At 35.9% G+C, this 13691-nt stretch overlaps 1 long non-coding RNA gene and 1 pseudogene across 1 annotated transcript; one reads left to right on the top strand and one right to left on the bottom strand.

Moving 5' to 3' along the window:
• The first annotated feature begins 494 nt into the window (after positions 1-494).
• On the top strand, positions 495-592 carry LOC132272033 (small nucleolar RNA R71; annotated as a pseudogene).
• A 6768-nt stretch (positions 593-7360) lies between these two features.
• On the bottom strand, positions 7361-8932 carry LOC132271910 (uncharacterized). Its single transcript, XR_009469875.1, has 2 exons — positions 8715-8932; positions 7361-7718 (listed from the first exon to the last, which is right to left on the bottom strand). It is a non-coding gene; the product is annotated as an uncharacterized LOC132271910 (long non-coding RNA).
• Positions 8933-13691: the final 4759 nt, after the last annotated feature.

Genomic DNA, 13691 nt, shown 5'->3' with positions numbered 1-13691 from the left:
ACTAAAATTGTAATGGGTGCCATAGGGATTATTCCCTTGATTAACAAATGTCGCATTGACTTGCTCATGGTTGTCATTTTGCACATGTCCATGGGGACAATTGGAAGTAAAATGTAACACACTAGAACAAGTCATACATGATTCATTAGATGCACGATGATGAACATGATTTGAGGAGGAAGACATTTGATTCGCCGAAGTTTGGTTGATCAAAAATTGATCAAACCTTTGAGATAAGGATTTTATCTCAGCGGCTATATCATTGGAGTTGTCAACTTGATACAAGCCAACATTCTTCCTTCTACCTAGATTTCTACCATTTTTAGAAGATAAAGATCTATACATGGAATTTTCACTCATACTTTCATACAATTGCCACATATCATTTTCATGCTTATCAAGATAAGAACCACCCATAGATACATCCACCATACCCTTGTGATTATCCGGTAAACTTTCAAAGAAAGAAATATTGAACTAATTGTCACATAGGTATTTCATGATGTGGGCACTTCCTAAGCAAGTCATTGAAACGTTCCCATGCCTCATGAAACATTTCCCCATCCCCTTGAGAAAATTCACGAATGGAAGTTCTCATGGCATTGGTCTTCGAAACCGGGTAGTACTTCTTCAAGAACTCTTGTTGCATTTCTGCCCAAGAAGTTATCGAAAAAGGCCTAAGATTGTTAAACCAATATTTTGCCTTGTCTTTGAGGGTAAAAGGAAAAAGTTTGAGTCTTAACACTTCTTTTGGCATGTCCGTGTATTTTACGGTGGAACACACTTCAAGAAACTCATCCAAATGCTTATAGGGTTCTTCACTTGGAAGTCCATGATAGTTGGGAAGCATTTGAATGGTTTGTGGTTTGATTCCATAATGATGCGCTCTAAATGGAGGCAATTGAATGCAAGTGGGTGCATTATATTCATTAGGCACATAATGGTCTCTTAAAGCAAGAGGGGGAATTACAATCGGTGGTGCTACTCTAACACCGTGGTTAGCTTGAACCATAGGAGGTTATGGAGCAAAGATTGGTTGAGGCATTCCTAATGGAATTTGGCCTTGTTGTTATGGTGGAATAAATGGTCTAGGCATGCCTAATGGTACTTGGATGTTTTCATGATGCACATTAAGGTGGAGGGTGCCTTGTTGGTCTATGTAACCAAGGTCCTCTACAAGGTGATTATTTTGCTCCTCCATTGATGAAATGAAGTGATGAGAACTACCTCTTCCCCTAGGATTATGAACAACCGATTCAAAATGAAAATTAAGAGGGACAAGAATAGGATTCAATGACCTACGACCATGCATACACCAACAAAGACAAATAACAAGAAATAAGCAACTAACAAACACTTCGCCCCCACAACAAATCAACAAATCTTCACATACATTGATCCCAAGCTCCCATACTTGAACAATTTGCAAAGAAAAGTAAATTACCTCCACGCGGGCTCACGATTTATCTAAGAAATGAGAAACAAGCCTCCACGCGAGCCGACGATTTAACTAGAGCTGGAGTTAGAAAGATCTCACAAATAGTCCTTAAGCAACTTTAATATATTTTTCAACTTTTTAGCCTTGCTTTGCTTTGCAATTTTTTTAGATTTTTAGTCCTTTTTGTGCTTAGCTTAGCTCCACTTGGCTTCCTTGCTCTTCAATTCTCCTTTGTTTTATTTCTTTGCTCAATGCACCTAGTCAATCAAGAACAAACACAATAAGTAACTAGAAAGAAAATAAAGAAAAGACATGATTAAAAGAGTACTAATTCCTATTTGTTTCCAAAACACGGCGTTGCCAATAAGATTCCCGGCAACGGCGCCAAAAACCTAGTGTGTGCCGTACCTATGGACCAAAAGTTTGCAAAATGATATGACCTAAGAATGTGAGTGTACAATGTGGCCAAGTTTTAAATTTGTAAAAGCCACCACTACCTCTAACTAAAAATATAGCAAGGGTGAGTAGGTATCGTCCCAAGGGATTTGTGGGTGCCTTTGTAATGGAAACAATATATAGGGTTAGTGGGTCGAATAATCAAAGATTGGTTGGATTGATTGATTAAGCAATTATGCAAGTGAAATTAAAGTAAACAAAATTCAGTGATTAATAAAGTAAAGAAAGATATAGAAGGGAGGACTTGGGGTACTAGAGCTCTCCATTAAACTTGACTTCACTAGACACTAGTAATTATAAATTAATGGGGAAATTGACTTGTAACTTGTGTGCGTGTGTAACATCAATTGAAACTAGGCATAGATGGCAAATAAGTATAGATTGTCAAGCCAAATCAAATGGAAAGCACAACCTATCAAATGAGACCAAAATCCATTCAATGAGACCAAAATCCATTCAATGAAACCACAATTTATGCACACACAACTATTTAGAAACATACACCTAATGCATTCATAAGTATGGAACACCAAGGAACAAGAGTAGATTGTCCACCTATCTATGAATTTAAAACAACTAAACTATATCTACACTAAAGACATGAAATTTAACTGAGTAAGCTAAGTTGTGGTACAATCCATCAAAAAATAAGTGTGAACCATCAAATAAATTGCGAGAGTGTTCAATTAAGCTCTATGTTTTGACCATCTCTAGATTAACTTCATCTATACACATAGACATGCATAAATTCCACTAAATCTAGAGAAAAACACATGAATCATCCATTCTAGCATACATAGACATATGGTTAAAAGTAGATAATCAATTGAAAGCATTAATCCATACACATTAAGTAGAAACCACAAGATATATATATATATCCAAGATCAAAACTATAAATCACCAAAAATATACAAAGAACTAAGTCTAGGAAGCAAACTTAGGGGCTACTATAGGCCCAAGTAGATGTCTAGCCACTCATTGAAGTAGTCATCCAACCCTCAAGGGCTATCTCCATGGTAGGAATGACCTCCTTCTTGATGGAAACCCTAGAAGAATGGAAGAACTCCGAAAATGTGTAAAGCTCTCTAATCTCTAGCCTCCTCTCCAAGATAAGAAATATGTTGAATGTTACAAGTTATGAATATCAACTATACTCTAAAAGTGGCTCTCAATCCTTATATAGGTAGGTCAAATGTCACCCCAATGGTCTAGGCTCATACATCAAGGTCCCTCTAATGATTGCACCATGAGCCAACTTTTAATGAGCTGGAATCTATTTTTTTTTCGAACTTAAGGAAGTTCTATCGATCGAACTGTGTTGAGATCGATTGAACATGGCTGAGATCCATCGAATGCTATAGAGATCGATCATCCTTAGCGGTGCCTTTTTGAATAAAGACAAATCTCTGAAATAGTTTTGGGAAGAAGACAAAAGTGGTAGGTGGGTGGTAGGTGTGGATAAGATCGAATCATTTCGATCGATTTCGAAAATGTTGGATCGATCGAACTTATTGGATTCTTTTGGATAAAGACAAGGGCTTGGATCCATCTTGAACTGTTTAGATCAATGAACTTTCGATCGATCGAAGAAATGCTGAGATCGATCAAACATGCTAAATTTCCACACTTTGCTTCATTTTGCTCCCACTTTGCTCTTTTCTTCCATTCAGCTTGAGTTAACTTCTTTAATGGTCTTATTTGGCTTAATTGACTTATTTTTGAGATAAGCACCTGAAAAGGGCAATAACATGAAATTAGTCTAAAATGGGAAAGTAAGATAGATAAAGGTCCTAGAATACCTTAACTTAAGGGGTTTAAATGCTCACTTTTCAGCGCTCATCAGGAACATTTTCCGTTAGGTTCCGTTTAGTTAGATGGAAATAAGCAAGCAAAGAAAAGAAATGGAAAATGAAAGAAAAGTGAAGTGAATGAAAAAAATATATATTTATTTTCCTACATGCATTTGGTTAGAATGAAAATTTATTTAAGAAAATTGTAGAAAAATATTAATTTGTTATTTTGGTGGATAGCATGAAAGTGAAAAGAAATCGATTAAAGATACCAAATTTACCCTTATAATTTTAATTAATAATAAATAAATGAATTTGTATTTGTTGATGTTTATTTTTAGCAAAGAAATTGTAAAATAATGGATTATTAAATTTAATAATTAATATAATTATTTATATTTAAAATAAGACTTCATAATATTTTCTAAGGCAGAAGTAGAACTAATTATTAGTGTATGAGAAATGAAACTTAAAAAAAACAGAGATGTATTGACAGCAATACTATTTTTTTTTTTTTTTAGAGAGATTTGATTGTATTTTGTTGTTGCCAATTATATATGAACTTGTGCAAAAAAAAGAAAGGTGAAAAAAAACAAATATAGAAAAAGTTGTTTTGGAGAGAACTTGTCTCTTAGAAATCTAGTACAAAAATAAAAGAAGAAATTATTTTTCATGATTAAGTTAATGGGTAATATAGGAATGTCAAGTAAAAAGGCAAACATTTCACGTGAAAAAAAATTATTTCCCTGTGTTTTGTGCATGAAAAGTTTTGAGAGAAAATAAACAGTTATGGAAACAAAATTTTTCATTAATTTTCTCTTTCTATCTATCCAAACTCTAAAAAAATTTAACAATTTTCTCCTTCCTTTCTTTTCTAACTGTTTCCACCTAACCAAACAAAGCTTTAGGAACTGAGGCAGGAAACCCATCCGATTGGCCAGAAAATGGAAGAGAAATTTGAAGTTTAAAAGAAACGAAAATGAAAATAAAATAAGGAGAGGAGAGAGAGAGCTGCGGGAGAGAAGGAGAGAAATGAAAAGTTTGCCCCTTTTCAACCATAAAATGCCCAAGTAAGGTCCACACACCAAAAAAAAAAAAAAAATCTAATTTGCCTTTACTATATACACACATACATATACACGTCACAAACCTACCTCTAGGTACGTAGCCACTCAAACATGCACCAAATAGATAAATATGAAGTGTAATGACACTAATAAATAATTCCGTACACGAACAATCCGGGTGCGAATCCCGCCCGGGACCTGCCGACCCGAAAAACTGAAAAATGCCGAAATGGCTAACAATGCATTTCTAAGAGTACTATACTCGAAGAAATGCCCTAACCAACTCTCAGGACTCACCTGGCATACCCTACGGGGTTCGGTACGCTAATTGAGGCAAAAACGAAATAATACCGAAAAATCAAAAAATTCCCAAAAATGGAAAAGTGGAAAAATCCGAAACATTACACGTTTCATCTTATACCACGACTGAACAAGATGTGATCTTTCTTTCCTTTGATGAAACTATATTTGTTCCCACTAAATTGAAGCCGATCCTTTAAGCTTGAAGGCAACAAGCGGAACTTGCTTGTTTTCAAGTACATCAAAATATTCAAAAAAGTCTTCAACTTCTTCTTCAATAATAAACTTCCATTGAAAGTAAGTAGATCAAGTTTTACCTGAAATTCACGATTGTTACATCTACCTCGATCATGGAATATGCACTCCCCATCATCAGAAAAATCATCGAAATAATCCGTATAGGCTGGAGGCCTACGTGGATAAACAAGAATATAACCCATGCTCGGTTGGCTGTGAGACACATCATCAACGTGAACAAGAATTGAACCACGAACCTGGTTGCCACCAATTCTAAAACCAGTTGCTACGAATTGATCTTGAGTATGTATGGTTGGCTAAGGGGCCTTCACTCTGCGATCATTATCGGCAAAATGGGTGCTACCAAAACGAACAATCGTTATCAATTCAGGGTAAATCAAGGCTCTGATACCAACTGACATAAGCGGAAGCGATAAATTTGTTCACAAGGAAGGGGTTACTTTGAATCCACAAAGTATAGTGTTTGAATCCACAAAACAAGAAATAAATTCATAGGAATTCTGAAATATTATTGATAAAAAGGTTAAATTCTACTCTTGCAATACATGAATATATATTTATAATAGAGTAAACCTAACACTAGAAGGAAACTAAAACCTAGTCCAAGGAAACTAATCCTAGAAATAAGCATAAAAATAAATTATCTCTAAATAATCCTGGAAAAATAGAGAAAGAAACATAATTAAATAAAACTACTAAATATAAATTCTCAAAGCATTCGGACTTCAGTAAGGCCTCAAACAAAAATCCCATAACAATCAGCAGGCCTTCTACAACACAATAAAAGGCGATTTCAGAGCCCTAAACGAAGGTTTTCAGCCGAAAACCAATATAGCCCACAAGATAAAGCTAATGGGTTTTTCTCAATGCGTCATTTCCACCCAAAAAACACTATTGTTTTGACGAAAATGAATTTGTCAAACTGTGCAGAATTATATCCTACATCACATGAGTTGAGAATAGAATAAATTCTCATCTACCTCTGCCAAAGAGAGCACTGATATTCAACTACACAGAAACCCTTCAAATTGGAGAAAAATATCACACGACAACTCCGAATAATATCTTCCACTATGTAAAATAATGGGGTTATAATTGGTTTTCTTTAGATTATAATAGAGGTTTGCAAATTAGAAATATAACCCTCAAGTACCCACAGAAACAAGCTTCACCAAAATAAGGTGGATTCCATCAACAAAAATAATATACCCGTTGACGATAAGTTTCCTAGCATCACAAACATTCATCTAAAATTTCACCTTAATGATCATTGAGAAAAGTCGGTTAGTTGTCTTCCACAATTACTCTCTTCTAATGGCCAAAAACCCTAATCAGCAATAATTTATTTACAACTATTTTGAAAAACCACAATTCATCAGTTGCTAAAGAGAGGCACCACTTTCAGTACATATGCCTACAATTTTCAAAGAAAAACTAGTTTTAGTACATAAATACACCACTTTACTATACTTTGATGAGTAGTCTGGCCATAATCTTAAATTAGCAGCAATATGTTACATAATTAAAAATTCTTTACCAAAATTAGGATTTTTGTATTCTGCAATTTCAATATCAATATAACTACAATTAGAGTGCCCTAAATGAACATTTAGGTATTTCATTATTCTGTTTGCAACCAAAAATAGAAAACAAAATTTTCACTATGTTTTTATTTTTTTGCTTTATATATATATATATATATATATATATATATATATATATATATATATATTCTTGTTTTTCGTTCTATTTCTTTTCTTTTTTAATTGATCCACGATGGTGTACTGAGCAATTAATAGTCACCAGATATTAAAAATCATTCTACTTCTCATGCAGCCATTAGCCAGCCAAGTCAATAAAGTGATAGAAGTATCATCCAGTTGTGTAATGTCTAAGTCCAAGTATATACATAATGTGATAAAGGATGGTGGTTCTTTAATTTCTGCAAATTTAAAGCCCATGTAACGCCCCTAAATTGATACCAAATTCTTAAAAAAAAATTCGGCATGACCTCCCCTAAAAGGGTCCTACCACAACCTGTTCAAATGAAAAAAAAAAAAAAAAAAATACGATGACCTTTCAAGACCTATCCAACCTGTCCCAACACACAATACAAAAGAAATATAATACATTCCCCAATACCACAACATCAACAACCTCCCCAAGTTAGCCCATCATCGTCATCCTTTTCAACTTAATCATTTACATAGTCTTGTTTCCCTTCAAAATATCAACAAGAGTTATGATTTATAATACACTACCTTAGCTTGCAAAAATGAATACACGACATTTTAGTTTTGAGACTATACCAAAAAAATGGGCTAAGATACAAAAGATAACAAAATACAACTCCTAATCTTCTTCAAGCTTGCGGGGGATTTTCATCCGCCACTTCTTTCCCATTTCCTGAAGAAAAAAAAAGTTAAATAAATGAGGTGAGCATATTGCTCAATAGGTGGCACCTAAGACACACCTCTTGTATCCCCGTGAATCCATACAAAGAATAGAGCAATAGGAATCGGGGTCATACTATGTCGGGAAAGTACAACATCACATCCAAACTCAACATCAACAATACAATACAATGGAATGCAATGCGTGTCGAATGTCGCTCCCCATTTTCAAAATCATTCATCTGTCACTTTCCAAACTATTAATGTAACCCCCTTTAGTACCCCCGCAGCGCCGAGAGAAGGATTGGCTATTGTCCCTAGACCTTTGGTGACTCTGCAGCGTCATCGAGGGGCCCAGATAGCTCAACCACGCTAGGACAATCTCCCTAGTTCCCTCTAGGCTACATTAACCTACCAGCCCGTTGGTGACTCCGCAACGACCGGGTTTTCTCAAAATTCTTTTTATCAAAAACTTATTTCCCAAAATTCCCCTTTTTGTTTTCAAAACATTTTCCCTTTTTCCTTCATGCCCAATGCCATGGATGCATAATGCATACCCATTTTAAAATATGGAAATGGAAGGAACTATCATTACACAATTAACATTAATCCACACAAATTTCCTACAATTTATCAATCATCATAGTCATGGAAAATTCACATATCAAGCATACTCTCCACATAAATTAACAATTACACATATATAGGCATAATTTATTAATTCAACAATTGTATCACTTTCAAGGTAATCAATTTAAATAAGGCATGCTTTCCACATAACAGATTCTACCAAGTTACAAACACACAAGCATGTAAAATCAACATGTAAGCATGTTTATTTCACAAATCCACATATACACATAAATATGAATCTCACATACAAAATCACATCATTTTAGAGGCAATCAACTTAATTAAACATGTTAATCATCAATTTAAACACATTTAACCACAATTAACAAGGAATAACTTACAAGAGAGCAAGAACACATGGATTAAGAACCCCTACCTCTTCAAATGCGAAAACCCTCAAAATGGGTCTCTAATTTCGAACTCCCTAGGAAGCGCCGAATCTAAAATTGTTCGTACTAGTGCGTAGAGCTCGTTGTGGGCTTCGTTTTGCCTCAAATGGCACCTAAATCCGGTAAGAATTGAGAGAGAAACCTTGTTTCAAAGATTGGTTCCAAAATAAAAGAAAAATGAATAAGAGAAGAAGGAGAGAAAGAAGTTACGGGAAGAGAGAAAGAATGAGGGAGAGAGAAATGGTCTCTAGACCATAAAAATGTGAGTGGTGGGCCCCTCCAATTTTTTTGCTTTTCCCTTTTTCTTTTAGACTCTAATTTACACCATACAACATATAATTGCACCACATACAAATACCACTTGATCCACATAAATTAAGTTGCACAAATGCAATTAGACCCAACCACAATCCCGTACGCAAAACGTGAAAAGACATAATTACCCTTGCGGCGACAAAATCTCCGGAAAAAATGAAAATGGTAAAAATCGGAAACGTTACAATCTACCCTCCTTAAAAAGATTTCGTCCTCGAAATATATCCTCCTTAAAGAAGAAGGCACAACATCCACACACTCTCCAATAACACCTTATAAAATTTGAGACTATGAATCCACCGACATTATTGCCTTTGACACCGAACGTCAACAGGAAGTCACACTCTGCCGCCAGAAAACCCTGTTGACCCTAAAGGTCATTCAAAGATCGTCTAATCATTTTGATGATTACAAAACATTATGAAGTGTTCTCGGTCTAATGTTTGCATTGAGCTTGCAGGGCAAAGGAAATAAAATATGCCAAGCAACCAAGACAAAGAAATCATTTCAAGAGAAATCAAATCTACTCCAAGAATAATGCAATCATGATTGACTTGAAGATAAATGGGTAGATAGATCGGTGAGTGATTAGGATTTTCTGTCAAAGTAATCTATAAATTAATTTGAAACTCAAATCTATTGGCTCGTGCATTTTCATACACATCTTTCAAGATTCTGCACTTAAAAAGAAAAATCAAAAATCTCCTTAGAATCTGGTAATCGGTTAGGAAGTTTCATCTAACCGTTTAGATGAGCTAAAACAGAAAGCAACACTTGATCAAAGGTATCTCATAACCGGTTAGGAAGTTTCATCTAACCGTTTATATGAACAAAACAGAAAGCTTGATCTTTTTATCTGCACCTTGTAACCGGTTAGAAGAATTGTTCTAACCGTTTAGATCAACATACAAAACATTGTATCTACCTTCTCGTAACCGGTTAAGAGATCTCAAGTAACCGTTTACATGTACTTAAACAGAATATGATTTTTTTTCTTGGCCAATGATGTAACCGGTTAGAAGAAGCTATATAACCGGTTAGATGTGCTTTAATAGAACGAAACTTTTCTTAGCCATTGATGTAACCGGTTAGAAGAAGTTATATAACCGGTTAGATATGCGTTAACAGAACGACACTTATCTTGGCCTTTGATGTAACCGGTTAGGAAGCTTCTTGTGTTCGAATAGTTGGCCTTAACTAAAGAAGTCCCTCAGCAGATGTAACCGGTTTAGAAAAATCCTCTAACCAGTTAGATGAGATCCAATCTCACTGAAGCAGATCTGAAGTTGTTATATTTATTGCGCTAACGGTCACATAAACAATTAATGCTCTTCAACCTACCATAACAGATATATTTGAGCAATTAATGCATTTCATTTTCCAAAAACTCTATATAAAGACAAGCATTGAAGAAGGCTAGGGCGCGGTTGAGAGAATTCAAAAATATCATTCAAAGCATTTACTCAAGCATTCATTTCACTCAACCATACCAAGTTAAGCTTCATTTTAATTCATCTATTACTCTAGCCTTGTGAGCTTACATTTGTACATCTATCTCGAGAGAGATTCATTCTTGTATCACAACTACAATTTCTTCTACAAACTTGTAAAGGGTTGGTGTAACCCCAAGAAGCCTAGAAGAAGGGTATTCTTCTAGCAAAGAAGAGAAGCAAGTGTCTGCTTCATGTAAAGGTTTGCTCTCCACCCGTAAGGAGAAGTCATAGTGCATTGGGAAGTCTCAAGAAGGATCTTGAGCCGAGGAGTAGGAGTTTCCAAACCTCGCTAAAATCGCCAAGTCATTGTTTGAAATTTCTCTTCTCTTATCTCTTTTACAATTGTGCTAGTAATTGTTTACTTTCATATTTTGTATGTTGCATAATTGTTTGAATGGTAGAATAGAATTTACAAATCTATAAATTACGAAAATTGGCCATTGACTTTATTCACCCCCCCCCCCCTCTAGAGTCAATTAGCGGTTAACAAACCCAATGATCACCACCATACGAAGGAACTCATCACTCACAACATTATACACAAAATCCGCTGAATTCTATACTCAACTTAAAACCAACACTGGTCCTCTCTATATGACTATACAAGACTCGAACGAAAATGGTCACAAGACCCCTGAATCATGACAACATCCTATCTCACCCCGTCCCTTTAGAGGACAAACCAGACCCCAACGAGGATCAGACTCAAACTCAAATCAACACATCTTTATCAAATTAACACCTGTCATCAAACATACGGCTATACAACTACATAATCATACAATGACCATCAATTACATCAACCGGTTATTGTCATATGGATTAACCTCAAAATAACTAAACGATAAATCTCCCAACAATCATACAATCATAAGTCACCAAAATAATAAAATGTACTATCATTGTATTCTGAACATAAATCCTTAAAACGAGATTCTCAATAATCAATAATTGTACCACTAATCCGTTATCAAACACCCAACACCACCTAACACCGTTCATCACCCAAGATAAATTATGTAAGTCCACGTTGTCACACCAACACAACGTACAGTACTGTACTCTCACTATCACTAACAAGTCGGAACGATCATTGACCTTTGACTCGACATCGTGCCAAATAAGAATTGATTCAGGAGAAATGGTTGGCTTAGCCATTCTCATCCTCAATCCGATCTCAAAATGGACGTCGTTCCTGTCCTCAGGTCTAAACCTCAAACACAAACTCACATGGTTCTCAAAGCAACCACAAGATCCACTCTCTAATCAATTCATCGCTCTACATAAACTCAACAACCATACAGTCATATACCTATTCTAAGAATTCCAATCATATCTCAATCATCGACCAACATCAAAGCCCTCTAATCTTCTCATAATACCCGTACCAGGTAAACAACTCCATAACATTATTTGATTCAATTCTAACCTCGTCAAAACATATAATACAATTATCTCATACTCGAGATTTCAAAACCAAAATCAATCATTCCTATTTCCCTCGATGGAACCCCACAATCATTCCTTAACTGCAAAACATTCAACAATACCAACACCTGTCCTCAAGACATTGCTAGAGTCAATCACCTATAAAACATCTAAATACATGGGCCACATCATATCATCTATTCATCATCAACCTTTCATTCATAACAAAATCCTTGCCGCCACCACCCCGTAAACAACAAACATTAGAAACACAATTCTCATTTGGCAATTCGTGCCTCATATCTTACCAGTCAAAACCATTTCCCAAAACAAACACTGCAAAACTAAAAGCTATACCTCCCTCCGTGGGAGTAAGTCAACCCCTTCAATCAGAACTTCAATCAATGAACTCTAATGGTGTAACACCCGCTCACAAATCCGTCCACCTACAGACGCACTCAACTCGTAAAGGAAGAGCAATGTCTATGACAAACAACGTCCTCGCTAGAACTAGAACAAGCAGAAAGGATGACGAACCCCGCTCTCACGAAAGGTCAACAACTCGCACCTAAATGCACCTGACACTCTATCACATGTTATTCACCAGTCGTCCAACTATAAACACCCAATCTTACCTGAGATGAAAAAAATGAACTTCCTATGCACCAGGAAGAGAACCAACTAATAACACACTCAACAACCCCCATGCTAACCCAAACTAATCAGGTCCACAACACCCATTCATCAAGTACTGAGATGTAACTCATAACACAAACATCGAACAAGAGCACCAATGCTCACAACACATCCACTTTGAAAACAATCATAACCCTTCAAACACCGTGCCCCATTCTTCCTTGAATCAGTTACTCCCCAATCGACAACTTTCACACCATAAAACGACACCTTACTATCCACTTCAACCATACCAACCCAGGTGACATTGCCTCGGTCACCGTACATACTGGACTCGTAACTTCAATCACAATAATCCACTGACTCCTCAAAAGAAAAAGTACTTAGCTGGCAGCACTGCTCTTGCCGGCTCTAAGAACTAAGCCGTCCATAATCGCCTTAACTGGTGCACAATCCCATCATTAACTTGATAACGTACAATAACACTCCTAATTGTAATCCATCTTTGAATCATGCCTAAAACCATTATGCTCATCAATGCAAAATATCACGCCATAATGCCTCTACTACCACTCATTCGAAACAACGGTTCAAACCTACTAACCCGCCAGACCATTAAGCCACCACTAAGTGACTTTTCCTCAAACATCCTCAAAACAATACCACTATAACAAAAGAACAAACATTACTCTCGATACTCCCCATAATGATCACTGCCAACTACTAGAAAGGAGCTTCAAAACCAATGAATCCTCAAAACAAAAATGAGCATAAAACCCAAAATACCTAACGCCCAACTGTCACCTTAATACCATGAATGTTGCCATCAATCATTAACGCTCAACCGACCACCCGATCCACTCCTTCTAAGGCAATCCACATGACTAAACAAGAAAACCTCATGTCCTAGGTTCAATATCATTACTATAAGCATCACTATCTCCATTACTCGTTAGATCAAACACTTACCCAAAAGGAAACACCAATAAAATGCTAAAAATTAATGCAATTACATACCTTTGACTACAGGAGGTCTCTCTGGTGATTCAACAGGTAAAATCTGCCATTCATGCGACTCTCTAAGCTAAACAC

This window comes from Cornus florida, unplaced genomic scaffold (genome assembly GCF_030987335.1).
Source record: "Cornus florida cultivar Cherokee Brave unplaced genomic scaffold, ASM3098733v1 CherokeeBrave_3.0.0_Hap2_Chr08, whole genome shotgun sequence".
Lineage (NCBI taxonomy): Eukaryota > Viridiplantae > Streptophyta > Magnoliopsida > Cornales > Cornaceae > Cornus > Cornus florida.
The sequence above is the reverse complement of the archived record's forward strand: the minus strand, read 5'-3'. Positions and strand labels throughout refer to the sequence as shown.